Source organism: Falco punctatus (assembly GCF_963210335.1).
Source record: "Falco punctatus genome assembly, chromosome: 4".
NCBI lineage: Eukaryota > Metazoa > Chordata > Aves > Falconiformes > Falconidae > Falco > Falco punctatus.
In genome coordinates, this window is record NC_137583.1 from 63,680,153 (window position 1) to 63,694,748 (window position 14,596).

At 35.8% G+C, this 14,596-nt stretch overlaps 1 long non-coding RNA gene across 1 annotated transcript in view; it reads right to left on the reverse strand.

Annotated features, from left to right (window-relative positions):
- The window catches only part of LOC308062893, a 33,143-nt gene that overhangs the window by 3,098 nt on the left and 15,449 nt on the right, over positions 1-14,596 (reverse strand). The gene's annotated exons all lie outside the window — the stretch shown is intronic.

Below are 14,596 nucleotides of genomic sequence, written 5' to 3' on the forward strand. Positions count from 1 at the left end.
TTTTCAGTTATACAATAGGCATGTCAGAAAAGGGGTTACTGAAATGCCACGCAGGTTAGAGAATAGACCTGTTGCTTCCCTTATGTATTTCAGTTGTGAATGTGTGTGGAAGTCACAATTATCAGTGAAGCTCTATTACTCTAGGTTCTATACAAACACATCATTGACTTGAAGAATGTGAAGCATTAATAAACAAGATATTATAAACTTAGGACAAAGGAAGCATTTTCCCTGTTTTACAGACAGAGGAATAAAGTAGGCAGTTTGAATGATTTGTTCAAGGTTGCAAAAGATATCTGTGGCAAAGCTAGGAATTTTATCATAAATTCATGAGACTCATTAAAATGAATCATGTTACAGTTTATTATAAACATGCTATACAGGTAATTCCTTTTGTAATAGTAAATTCCTTTCATGTTGCGGTTCTACCCTGAGTAAAAATAAAGGAAGAATTCCTAATGAGCTTGGTAGGATTTAGATCAGAGCGCTCAAAAGTCCACCAGTAAAAACATACTCTTAATTTTACAGATTGCTAAGAACAGTTTCATTGCCTTGTATTGAAATTGCAATCTAAATAATGGATAAGGGCACAAGTAGTTCTAAGCCTGCTTGTTAAAAGAAAATGTTCATAGTCATTTATGTGGAGAACTGTGTTTTATGAAATTGATTAATAATTGTGCTGCTTCTAAAATAAGTGCCACAGTTTATAATATATCCCTTAAAATGTTCATGTAATGTACAGTGCATAAAATCAAAACAAACACATATCATGATTCTGGATTTCCCTCGCTCTTGGTGTTGGCATGCTGCTATAACTGGCATCCTCCAATTCCTACCATAAATGCCAGTTAAAGCTATCTGGGAGAAATAGTCACATAACGCTTCAACTTTTACAACTCAGAAGTCAAAAGATGATTATTTATTTATCTGAAGAAAAGGATCAGCTTTAGCTATCCAACTAACAAGTGACATTTTCTGTCTCCTAAGATATGAGAAAATTCTACGTCAAGGCTTTTAGACTGTATGTTCACAAGTCACCTACATCATGTAATGAAACAGAGACAGGCATTTGTTACAAGGACATGCAAGGGAAAATTATTTAAAAGCACATATTTTTAAAACACAGTTGTCTAGAATTTGGAAATTATGTTAATCTCCAATCAAGCTCCTTTTTTTTGTTATCTACATTTGAAAATTTATGCTAAACTGTAACAGTTTACATTGTTATCAAAAACATAGGTGCAAACAAAAAGAAGTCTTGGAAAATAAAATAAAGCACTCTTGCAGCCAGTGAAAATGGAGGAGGGAGGAAATGATTACTTATGGTTAATAGAAAAAAACTTATTGGAAAAATAGGTACAAAATTGGATCATAAAAAGTTCTTAGGACATTGCTGTTGATCAAAACACATGGTAAAAAAAGGAGCATCAGGCTTTCACGGGTTTATAATCTACTACACAGGAACCAACTAATCCAAGTCATATTGTTTTTATTCCGTAAGAGCACTGATAAACTCTCCATTATGACTGCAAGCCCCTCTAGGGTCTGTCAGTCTCATTGTTATTTAATCCTAAATGAAGTATGTCTTATCAATTCATTCCATGCCATGACCCTGGTCAAGGTTAGATGAGGGTCTAGTTATAAAAGAGCAGGAGGTAGCAAAAAGCATTATTTTTCCTTGACAGACTAAGAAAGCGGTGATGTGCACAGAGGTAAAAATTCTTCACTGCAAATTCATTTCCCCAAATATGTTCCATTTACTCACTAAGAGAATATTTTCATTCTTCAATAACATTTTCAAATGCTAGAACATCACAGTAGGCTTTTTCTTTCCTGTATTTTTTAAAGATGAGATTAAAGCAAGGATTTTATTTTTATTTTTTTTTAGTAAATCCTGTTTATGGGAAATCTATTTAAATTAATGCCACTCTTTTTTCAAATGTCTTTTAGAGTCAAAGAAGAAAGTAAGTCACATGGCAAAATTATCCTGCATGCTATTATCAGTGGAGATAAGCCAGCCCTCCTACTGTTTGTTGATGCATCTGTCTAGTGAAGAGGGGGAAAAAAAAGAAGAAAAAATCCCTACTCTGGGAAACTGATCAGATCAAAATGGTTTGTGAAAACCAAGAACTAGATAAAAATTACTTGTTGGGCAGTGTGTAACAGCATTGCAGCCGCACTGTATATTTTTCCCTATGGCAATGAAAGTCTAAGCAAATCTTCTCTAATTTTATGTTGTGCTTTCTGATTAATCAGCTACCAAGTGCAAAAGAACACCCACTATACTCGAGGTAAACTGATACACTACCTGTGAATAAGGCCAGTAAACTACTGAACTGTTGCAACTTTTAAGAATAGCGACACTTTCTGCTACAGGGGAAAGCTACAATACATTTTCTGTCATATATTTCTGGGATAAATTGCCACTTGAAAGCTGTGGGATTATGATCAAAGGTGTCAGCAGGATTTCACCAGGGGTACCTACTTTGTGTTAAGCTACCTTGTGCAACCTTGCTGACTTGTGCAACCAAACAGAAAACACAATAAAAGTTGTTTCATTCAAGCGATGTCCAGCATTACTAGAACCAACATTGCTAGTTTTAAAGTCTCTCTTTAATTCAGGATTAGGTTATGCTGTCCTTATTAACAATGAGGTATGCTTGACAGGTGGCCCTCGGTACTCTTCATACCTAGCGTAAACTGCAATTTATTGGTTGCATGTTAGCCAATAGTTTAATTTATTCCATGCTCCTAAGTAACAAAGCTCTGTCAACAAGAAAAATGAAGACAACAAGAAGAGATGTCATGCTAGGAAAAATATCTAAAATTAATATTTTGCCAAAGTACTTATTCAGTTTGAACAACTACATACTTTAGAATCTTAGCTGTCCTGGGAATGTCTTACTATCATAAACAAATGGAAAATCATTAACAGAATCAGAGCCCTGTTAATCAACCAGTCTTGTGAGTAAAGCAGAGGTTCCTACATCTTATATTTGAATACCAAGTAGTTCATAAAACAAACTGTTCTGAAAAAAAAGTAAAATGTTCTGAAGAAAAAAAAGATCTAAAGGCACCAGGGGTCATGGTAATGGATTCATTAGATCCTTGTGCTTCCAAAAAGTCAACTTTCAGAGTCTACTTATTGGGCCTGTGACTGACAGAGGACCATGACATTCCTTTTAGGGAGACTGGATCAAATTGTAACTCCTTGTACAACTCCTGTGGCCTTCCTTCTTCAATTGTCATTTATCAAGCCACCCATATTTTGCCTCCAGCCGCAGTTTTTGATCACCTACTTTAGAAGGAGGGCATGGACAATCTATTTTATCATGTTTCAGTGGCAGATCCCTATTCATGCTCTCCTAATACTGGGTCCTTTGTGAATCAATATTATGAAAGCCCAGTTTCCAATGGAGTTTTGGGCACCTGAATAATATTTACCAAGGAAATATTTATGTTGCAAAATGAAGCAGTGGAGATGTGGACTGTTATGACCACATGGCACAACACAGCATCAGGTAGGCTCCACCAGTCTAAGTCAGGAAAACCCACAAGTAAGATTCACACAATAGTCTGCTAGCAGGTTTTACTTACTCAGATGCAACAACTAGTTCATGAAAAGGCAGTGTTAAGGAGGACACACTGGAGAAGGACATGCTCCTTTGACACTCAGTTGTCAAGAAATCCTCATGGATGACCTAGCTGCTTCCTAGGAAAGCTTATTTAGGGAAAATATCTTCTATAACATCACACCACTGTACAGGGCAGGCTCAGAGCTTAGAAATTCTATAAATTCTGTATTTGTTGACCCATCATAAGACAGCACAAAAAAATGAAAGAAGAATTGGCACTATAGCGGTTAAATGCATATAAATACTTTGTATATTGATTTGTTGCAGGAAATTCCTCCATGCACAAATCAGAAACAGTCAGCTTAAGGGAGACCCAGGGCTGGCAGAGCCAGAGGGCTTGCAGGGTGGGAAGGAACTGCAACAGCGCTCTCAAGACCCAGTAACAGGTTTTACCTTCCCTCAGCTTATCTATCAGCAGTTTTATCAGCCCCTTGTTTACTTAAACACTTTAAAAAAAAAAAACAACATTCAAATAAAAATATGAAATAAAGGGGGGAAAGATTAAATTACTCATTAATGAAAAGCAAGTGTTCAATCAAAAAGTGGTTTTGATGTTGTGCCATATCATATCATGATGAAACTATCAAAGCTGTTATTTAAAAAAAAAAAAGAAAGAAAAAGAAAAATGGGAACTGTTCTGTCTCAGCTCTTCAAACAGACAAAAGCAGTGACAAAACAGTACAGTAATGTCTGTGTTATGTAGAAGACAGCAATAATAGCAAATCTGCTACTATCAATTTCTTGTTTAAATTATTTGGTACAATTCTTATTAAACCAGGAAAAGAAGAAAATGTCCTTTCTATCTCTTTTGTTTATAAAATATTTAGTAGTTTTTCACAACATTTAACTCATCATATTCCCTTTCAAAATTATCCAGTACAGATAATAACATAAAATTATTTTACAAGCACAATTAAATGAACTAAATTGTTCTGAAAAAAAATTGTTTTGAATAAAAAATTAAAAAGTGAAAAGAGTCATAGTAATATTCTGGTTTGCTGCTACTTATAGAAGCAAAATTCAGATTATTCTTTCTTTAAAAGCACCTGTGCCCACAGTAGGGACACACAGAGTAAAAAGTGTTGTTATACACAATACTTGCTTAGCCATAGATGGACACATTTTTTAAGCTAGCTGACTGATTTATTCACAAAAGTTTTTTATATACATATCTATATATATTGGTATGACATGAAAAACCTGAATTCTTTTGTGCAAATGGACATCTGAATGAAATAAAGAGCAACTCTAAACAATGTTTGATTCTATTATAGTACACAAAATAGCTCTCTAAGGACAAAGATATTGATGTACTAGAAACAGAACAGCAACACAGCTTGTCTTTTAAACATACAGCACTGTGCAAGGGGTGACTTAACTCTGTGCATATCTCTGTGGATATATGTATATAATTAATATTTAATAACATGGAAGATGAACTGTAGTGACTCTGTTGCAACAGTTAAAGAAATTACCACCTATGATTGTTCCAAATCTATCCTGGAGGACACTACCCTAACTGCAGTCATCAGAAGAAAATATGTGTGTGAGCTGCAGGAGCTGTGGCTCCTGCAGAACAAAGGCAGATGCCTTTGCTCAGTCCCACCCTTATCAGTGGTCTGTGCTATGATGCTGGAGTGGGAAGGCCCTGAGGCACACACACATGCTCCCACCTGCCAGCTGTTCTGCAGACATAACCTGTGGCAGATGTGTGAGTACAGAGAGCTGAGTTAAAAAACAGAAACAAAATTCTTTAAGGTCTTCAACTATAACCCTTAGAGGAAGTTTCAAAATACCTCTCTCCCTTAAAGGTTAAGTCTAGATATATACATAAGAAGATATATAACAATATTTTGAGAGAAAATATATTTGTTTTTAAGGAAAAAAAAGAAATTCTACTCATTTCTTCCATAGATTGGGTCCAGAGAATGTGTTTACATTGTACTTTGTGCTTTCTGCGTAGCTTAGTTATTTATGCACAGCTTAGATTGGCAGCTTTGTGTACAAACAGCAGAAACTGCCATTGGTTAAACAGACATAATTATATCTAAATATAAGCCCAGAAAGTTAGTGGCTGAATATTGACATCAGACCAGTATTGGTCTGGATTTAGTTTCAAAATTTGGTCAAGTAAAGTGTATCATCCAATTTAAAACCAATATAAGAAATCTATAAAATTAAATATAAAGGTTGTAAGATGGCTAAAATTGAAGTAGAGGAAAAGCAAATAAAATACAGATCTGTAAAGGAGAATAAGAAAAGTAGGAAAGTGAGAGCAATGCACAACAAATGTTTGAGATTTTGGGTTGTTCATTAGCAAAAATACTTGGATGTTGTTTGTTTGCTTGTGTTTTCTAACCTCCAGCAGTCTGAAGAACATCGAGTTTGCAACTCCAACACGCAGATTGTTACATTCTGTTTTCAAATGCTCATAGTAGTGTATTTCAGTGTTCAGAGAGTCTGTTCAAAGTATAAAGAACAGACAGATTCGTAATGTGGTACCCACAAATCAGAGGAAACTCTCCTTTCCAATTACATTCCTCCACCTTTCATTCACTCATTACACTCAGGAATACCACTAACACAAGGGAAATACATAAATTACCTATCTTATATTAGAGAAGGATGTATGGGTAACATATAATGCTAACTCTTTGACAAAACAAAGTTAATATTCTCTCTTCATTTCATGTTATTAAAATCATAATAAGCTGGTAGAACAGTTTCTCTCATCCCAGCTGCAGACAAATGTAAAAATAAAAATTCTTTTGCCATGTAAGTTTAGGGTTTTTTCTTTTTAAAGGTGTTTGTTTACAAATAGCATCAACATATTTTTCAGAAAAAACCCTATTTTCTGTTTTCAGAATTTCAGCTCATTTTAGGAGGGCATAGACTGATTTGGGAGAAATATTTTAACACTGGTAAAAAAAAAAAATCTAAAAATTGAAATATTCCAACATTAAGATGCAGAATACAGAAATTTCTCATGATTCTCAGCCCTTTTATAGGGACTGCTGCATCTCAGCTGGGTGCAGTTGTTAGGAAATGCATTTCTATGAAGCTATTTTATACTAACAAGGCTCTGCCATGAGTTTGCAATGTTACTAAAGTTGCCTCAAGCAAGCACTAATTAGAATTTCCTTCATTTTTTTCATTCATATTCCTTAATTTCTTTCATTTGTCCTTCTTATTATTTTTTTTCCCTTTGTGCTTTACCTGCTGTCATATTGTACTACTTTCTTCAGCTGTTTCCATTAATAACTATCCTATATGAAATGAATAGCAACTATTCCGTTTTAAAAGCTTATAGTGAAAAGAATTGGCAAACCTTTTAATCACAAGTGTATTCTGATGAATCATCATCTTCTGACCAAAATTACTCTAATTAAATGCATGCAACTACCATTTTGGCCAGTTCTAAAGTAGAACAAAAAAGGGAATTGCAAGCTAGAGCTGCTACATGGTGTTTCTTGCACACCATTATAGTAGGTTTGTTAAGGTGGAAAGGCCTACCAGCAAGAAGGGACAAAGTGGGAATGAGGCACTGCAGCTCGTGAGAGCACAAGCAGTTTGAAGCTATTGATATGTTCATTATTTATGTATTTTAAAATGTCCACTAAACCTCCAAGTTATTTAAATGGAGCAAGGAAAAACAAGGAAGAGCTCTGTAGAGAAAAGAGTAAAATATCAACATCATCTAAAATTATAAAATATACAATCAAGAAATAAATGTAGGATGAGCTAATTTAGGTTCATTGAAATACATTTCATTCATCTTATATTGTCAGTTAACAGCAAGTGTGGGTTGTTCCAAAGGGAAAGTGAGCTAGAAGACAAAGGTGATGGCAAATCAGGCAGGGGTTGTGTCCCGCAAGACCCAAGCAAGAACAGCAGCAGGTCTGATAATAATCAGCATCATCAGCCAGTCCAGTGATCTCCAGACAAGTCCTTGGGGGTGAGGAAGTCCTGTGGTCAAGATAAGGTAAGTCAGCAAGGCAAAGTCAGGATCAGCAAGGTTCAAGGCCAGGTGCAGGCATACCTACAGCATAGCCCAAACAAGGACCAAGCCTGAGGTTGCATGGGTGAGGATCCCAGATGAGACTTCTTACAGATCTTTCTCACATAGCTCATTTCACAAAAGTCTAACCCAGATTTACACAGTGGCTCCATATCTGAGAAGACCTTGAAGACTGTCAGCTAAACTGCTATGAGTGGGTACTGCTAGTACACTCAGGACCATGGAACAAATCCTGAAACTCCTGCTGCTGGATATCTCCAAGTTCAACAAGTGTCACTAAGACCCACTTGGTTTCTAAAGTGCTGTTTGGAGGCAACTGTGAGTGACTGCCCGGGGGCTTCCATACCAGCAGCTGATAGCCTTTCAAGTGCTCTACTGACTATACCAGCATTAGACCTGCTATGGTTTGAGGCAAAAGCTGGTGAAAGCATCCAATCAAGTTATGGCCAGAACTCTGAAGACATTACTTTGCTATGCACACCCTTGATGAATTACAGAATTTCTGAATTTATATTTAGATTTCTAAATGCATATATCTAAATTCTTCCTGAAAAAAAAAAAAAAACATTAAGAAAAGTTTCTCTCTTGGTAATGCTCTGTATCTACAGATAGACCCTTGCAAAATGGTAGTGCAACTGTGAATCAACAGAGAGAGAGAGGGAAGAGCAAATCACCGGTGGATAGTGATGGGAAAGTAATAATTAATGTTATATGTTCACACCTGAAAAATTATTCTCAAATCTGTTTCCACCCGTAGATTTGTTTTGATTAAGAAATAAATTACAGGTGCAAAAAGACTCTAGTTAGTGATCCAATTATACCAATCAGACATGCCTATTGCTCAGTGAGTAGAAGAGCAAAACCAACATCTGCAGTCTTAGCTGGAAACAACCTGAGCATAGCCAGAATTCCAGTGTTCAATTGGGAGCAACAAAGGAAGGTTGGCACATGGCCCTCAACACTGTTACCATCAACATATGTTTCTATTATAATGAACGTCAAGCTCATTTAGGAAAAAATATTACATCTATCAAAATCGAATGGCCAGCTGAATGTTTTCTTGTAAATGGCCTTTGGGATAGATTTTGGGCATTTAAATCTTACCAGTGAAATATCTACATGTGTTAAATAGATTGAGTGGTCTCTTCTATGTCAGCAGTTATTCTATTTCCACCCTTGCTGAAGACCAGAACTAGAAAAGGAAATATATAAACCTGGGAACAGAACTGAGCTTATGAAGCTATGCTTCTTTCAGCTCACAACAGGAGACATAACACCGATTTTTTATGTGGCATTGCACAGCACTAAGGACGCCAAGTCAGACATTCTGCAATAGGCAAATACTAGAAGTTTTTTGAGGATCATTTTCTAGATACTCATGAAGGTCTCCAAAACTATTCCTTTTATCTTTCTGCTCATCTTCTCTGTGCTCCTTACCTAAATAAATAAGACACTTAAGTGCTTGTTACCAGATTAGTTTCATAGACTTCAATAGTCATATCTAATGCTTAAGTTGAGCATGTGCCCAAGTGTTTTTCTGAATTGTGTCATAAGACTCTCTTCCAGGCAGATGAGGTGATATTCTCTAAGTTCAACCTCCCATGTCACCATGTCATTAGGGGCCAAAATTCAGGCAACACCAAGTCTAAAGTGTGTGTTAAGTACGAAATGTTACAAAATATATAGCTTTTGAATACAACACCTGATTTTTGTTTCAAGAATGCAAAAAGAAAATTATTTTGATCGGGCTTACTCGTACTATATAAGTACTGATTTTTGTATTGCTATCTTCTCTCTGTTTTTTTGAACCTTATCTTCCTTCTGCCTATACAGACTCTCAAGAAGCTAGAGGTAATATGCTAATAAAATACTGCAGGATGGAACATTAGGAGGAAGATGTTCATAACTAAAAGACTCTGAGTCTGGTCCACCATTTCCATGTGGAACATGGACCAGAAGCAACCTGCCAGGTCACAGATTTCTAGCAATCACCTGCCTGCCCCCTAAGACATCTCTTCCCATTTCCATTTTTGCACACAAAGTTTTTTTGTGAGTCTATTCATGGGAGAATAAAAAAGGACATTATGACATTTAAAGTTAAACCATCTAGATATTGCTCTGTAAAAGTGCTTCAGAGAATTTTCAGCTCCTCATTGACTTTTAGTGTCTGTATTAATTAAAATCAAACTTTATCCAATTAAACAGTTTCCAAAAGCAATGAACAAAAGTAATGAAAAAGTCCAATTCCTTATATAGCAACATTATCTGAAAACAGAAAAATAATAAATGAAGGTATTCATGAGGTATTTCTACATATTTACAACTGCTGAGAAACCAGACCATCATTTTTTCTGAATTACTGATTTTGTGTACTGTATTTGCTCAGGGAACCACTGCTGTTTTCCTTGGCCTTGTTCTCCTAGTCTTAGATATTTAACCAAATAGCTACATTAGTAGACAAATAAACATAAAATTTGTAGAAACCCAATGCTGAGATTTTTGATTGAGCAATGACTGATTTTTATTATTTCTTCCCATGAGATACACTAAATTTCCTCGAATCAACAGGAAATACATAGATTTTGCCTAGTAGATATCACATTTTACTCCTGTTGCTCAAGACTAAAACTTGAAAGAATGAGTCATGCCTATGAAATTTTAGAAATTAAAGAGGATTTTTTTTTTTTTTTGCTGTATATTTGGTTAGGAACTGAACATCCCTTTATGCAAGGCTCTAGATACACCAGACTTTCCATATTACTCACATAGTAATAGATGATTATACTTAGATAGTCTGGCACAGTGTTTTTAAAGGCATTGAAGATCCGTGAAGACGGATGAGTTTTAATTCCTCTTATCAATAACAAGGACTATAAGACAAATGTAAAAGTATAGAGATCACCTATTTTAGGTAAGAGCTTTAACAACCAAGTTGAGTCAACAATTTTCCTTAAGATGGACAAGATTATTTGACCTTTCTGCATCAATCTACTTAGCTTACAGCACATGCACTGCTTTTACGAATGAAAAATTTCAGAGTGGCTACACATAAAGGAATTTTTTGGCCCGCCATGATTTCAGAGGCTTTACTAGTGGTGCAAAAACTGGAATCAAATCACAAGACTGTGGAATGGAATCCAAACATTCATCAGACAGAGGTCTTAATATAGTGCAATATATTTCATCTATACAAACATTATTTGCCTCTGGGGGAAAAAAAAAAAAAACAAACAAAAAAAAACAAAACAAAAAAAAACAACCAACCAAACATCACAACGTTCTCTCATGAAAAATTCATCTGCATTATAGTTTTATAATGCCCTCCATATTTACAGCAGCTGAACAACTTTTCAGCAATGCTAGAAACAGTAACGACAGTAAAGTCCCTACTGGACTTCAGCAAGTCTCCAGAACATCTTTCATGGGGTCGTAACTCTGCTTGGGGAACATGGCTTTTGTGCCACAGCATGTGTGTGAATAGAAAAATGGGATTTCCAACTGCAGAACATCATTTTTTTGTTTAAATTTTATCTGATCTCCTGCTTTCAGTGGGTTTTGGCTCCAGTTCTCTTTGATCCTGTGGAAAGGGTAGTTAATTAAAAGAGCTCTGAGCACAAATAGGTTCAAAGTATTCTATCAGAAGTCAGTGACTACAGCTTATGGCTGATCCTTAATCATCTGCATTTCCTGCTTAATGAAATAGGACACAGCGTGAATTCAAAAATAGCCAAAGACTAATTTTTTACAGTTCTGGAAATGAATGTATTCAATTATTGACCAAAGACATAATGATTTACATATTTCTGGGATTTTTTATTTTTATATACATTTCTCAAAGGATTTTTCATCTAGATAAGTTATTCACAAATGAAAAATGAGTGCCACTCAGTTCTTTGAAAGAGAGTTTAGTTATGCACATTAGGATTTATGTATTCCTCGTCTCTCACAGGCCTTAAAGACAAATCCACTTCTGCTTAGAATTCAAGACTGGAAACTCCCTGCCCATCCAGTCACTGCACAGCTTCCGATCAGTAACAGTTATGTAGAGTTATGCTTTTCGTCCACATCTCACTCTTGATACACACACACACACACACACACATACAGCAGTCACTCACAGCTCTGGTAAGAGATCTGGAATGATACTTGCCATCTTTCTGAGAGGCCCATATAAAAACTCTGATTTTCAATATCTGCAATAAGCTACATGAAAACGCAGGTTCTGGTTAGAGGTCACTTTTCCTGGAAATCAATGTTTAGAAGAGTCACCCCATCTAAGGTCCATATTCATCTTAGAAATTAGAAAAATGCCTGCTTTTTGGATTGAGTTCTAAAAGAAACCCAAATGCACTTGTCTTTGAAAAGTTTCCAAGTGATCGACCCAGTAGGTCAAGAAGGGAAAGAGGAATGTTAGGGTAAAGAATTAAAAAATGTCATCTGTCTTCAGTAAAACACCTAACCCCTGAATGGTAAAAAAACCCTAGTCTCATGACATTTCTACGCAAAAGGTCAACTACACGCAGGATGCTAACTGTGTAATCAGCACACCCTGGCATTTAAAAGAAGTAGCAGAAAAAGGCCTCATTGTTATACTCTTTATAATGAAATCATAGAAAGGCATTAGTCCAAAAATGATTACAACTAAGCTTTGCTGAACCACTATAAGTACAGAGTTCAGCATGTGGAGAGATCAAAGCCTTGTGCAATCACTGCCTGGAGACTGCATGTCATTTCACATCAATTGGCATGATGAATCTTTTACATAATGTGAATCACGGTCTAATTGTGAGTTTGATTGCATCTACTGTTGTTCTGATCACACAACCTCAGCACATAGAGGCGAACAGGGAACTAAGCTATTGTAAAGAGTTAAAGCAAGAAAGAAAAGCTGTGTAGCATGAAATGAAAGTGACATCTCACAGGTTATATATTACTAAAAGTTGCTGAGCAATTTAACAGCTATATGTAATATATATATTGACATCATCAAAAAAGGCAATTAAAGGAGCATCTTTTCCACCAATAGAAATACATCATTTCTGAAATCAGCAGGCTGCTGCCAGAAAACTCAGCCTGGAATCCTTGTTGCCAGTGAGGATGCATTTAAGACAATAACCTCTCCATTAGCTGCAATACAGGCAGAACGTAACTAACCCAGGATTCTCACAAGAGCTGGCAGAAAAAAATGGTACAATATGCTTCAAAGATACGTCTAAAGATCAGGTTCAGTCATGGATTTGTCATAAATCATATTGCAAAATAAAGCAAAAATTGATCCTCTATGGAAATTATATTGTTTCTATTAACATAGTCGCTCAGACATACAAAATCTGTAATGCATTTGTTTCCCAATACCATTACAACTATTGTCTTCACTTTATAAAAGTAAAATAGAGTATCATCTAATTAAGGAACCTGTCCTAGGCACTAAAGGGAATCTACAGAATAGCAAGTGATGCTATCCAGATGGTCAGGTAGCAATTTAATACGCTGGTTACTAGATAGGTGCTGGACTCTAGCCCCTGCTTGCCTGTCAGTGAACCATCTGGCTACAGGGCACAAGGCATTATTACATTCATTACAGAACTATTCTATTTCTCAGCCTCACAGGAAGAAGATCGACCATCTAGGACTATCCAAATTTTTAGTAGTGTCAAAAAGAGGTATGATCATCATGACTGAAATGGAGCCACTTATTTCAGATTTTAGGTAGGTTGCTTCACACTCAAAACCATTTTAATGTTAGTCTTTGGATGCCAGTCCACATAGGATAGATGCAAGTTCATTATGATTAGTACTGATTAGCTCAAATTCATAGATTTTAAGGCATGGAAAAATAGTGAAGAAATTATTTGGTTTGCCCAGTCAGTTGCTATAGTATCTAGCTCACTGTTATTGTATTCATTAAGGATGTGCTTAAATCCTTCCCTATATTTACATGGAACCCCCAAAACTGCAAAACCCATATTTGGGAATGACAGGACTGTCAGCAAGACATTATAGGGTAACAATCGACAAATCTGCATAATGTAGGCAAGAGGCATGCCCTGGAGACCAGTGACCATAAACTTGTCTTTCCTTGAAAGAAATTAAAAGATTGCAAAATGGAATCAAAACCAACTTTCACAGGGACATGCTTCTTATTTGATTATCAATTATAACATCTAAGAAGGAATTTTCAGTCCCACAAGAGTGTTAATGACACAAAAATTGGCTGTTACCCTCTGGCCTTCTAAATAAATTATATGTTTAAGGCAACAGAACATTTGGGTTGGTTTTGGTTGGGGTTTTTTTATCTCTTGGGTTTTTTTTGACATGGCAACCCACTTTTTCTCTTGGCATCATTTCAGCTAAAGACCAGGGAGTCATTTCAAGCTTGGATTATGTGTAGCTGGTTATTTATGTGTTTATGTTGCTTCAGTTTGATTTTAGATTAATGTATAAAGAATTTGAAATGTTTCTAAAACAAAGTGGTATCAATAGAAATAAATACAAGTCAAGGGCTGACATATCAGTTGACATAAATCATAACTCCAGTGATGGAACTATGCCATTTTACCACTGCTAGACAACTGTTCTGAGAATTCTGGAAATAAACTAGGACTCAGTGCAAAACTTTGCTATGCCAGCAGTTTTTTCTCTTATAAAGTTGATAGCTTGGCTTTATAAACTCTAAATGTTTATGGAGCCAGTAAAGATATTTACACTAAATTTAAGTTTTGGGTTTTTTTTAAAGAGACTGATCTAGGATCTTTCTGCTAGATGCCTCTGCTAGGCCTCTTTCTAGCCTACATTTGAATGTTTTTCATCTGCTGACAGTCAACCATACTACTTTGTCCTTAAGATTTTCTGACCCACCACAGGGTATAATTTAGTGTAACTAAGTTGTGTAAATCTGAGTATGGAATTACCACTGCTCCTCGGGGATTTGCATTCTATTTGT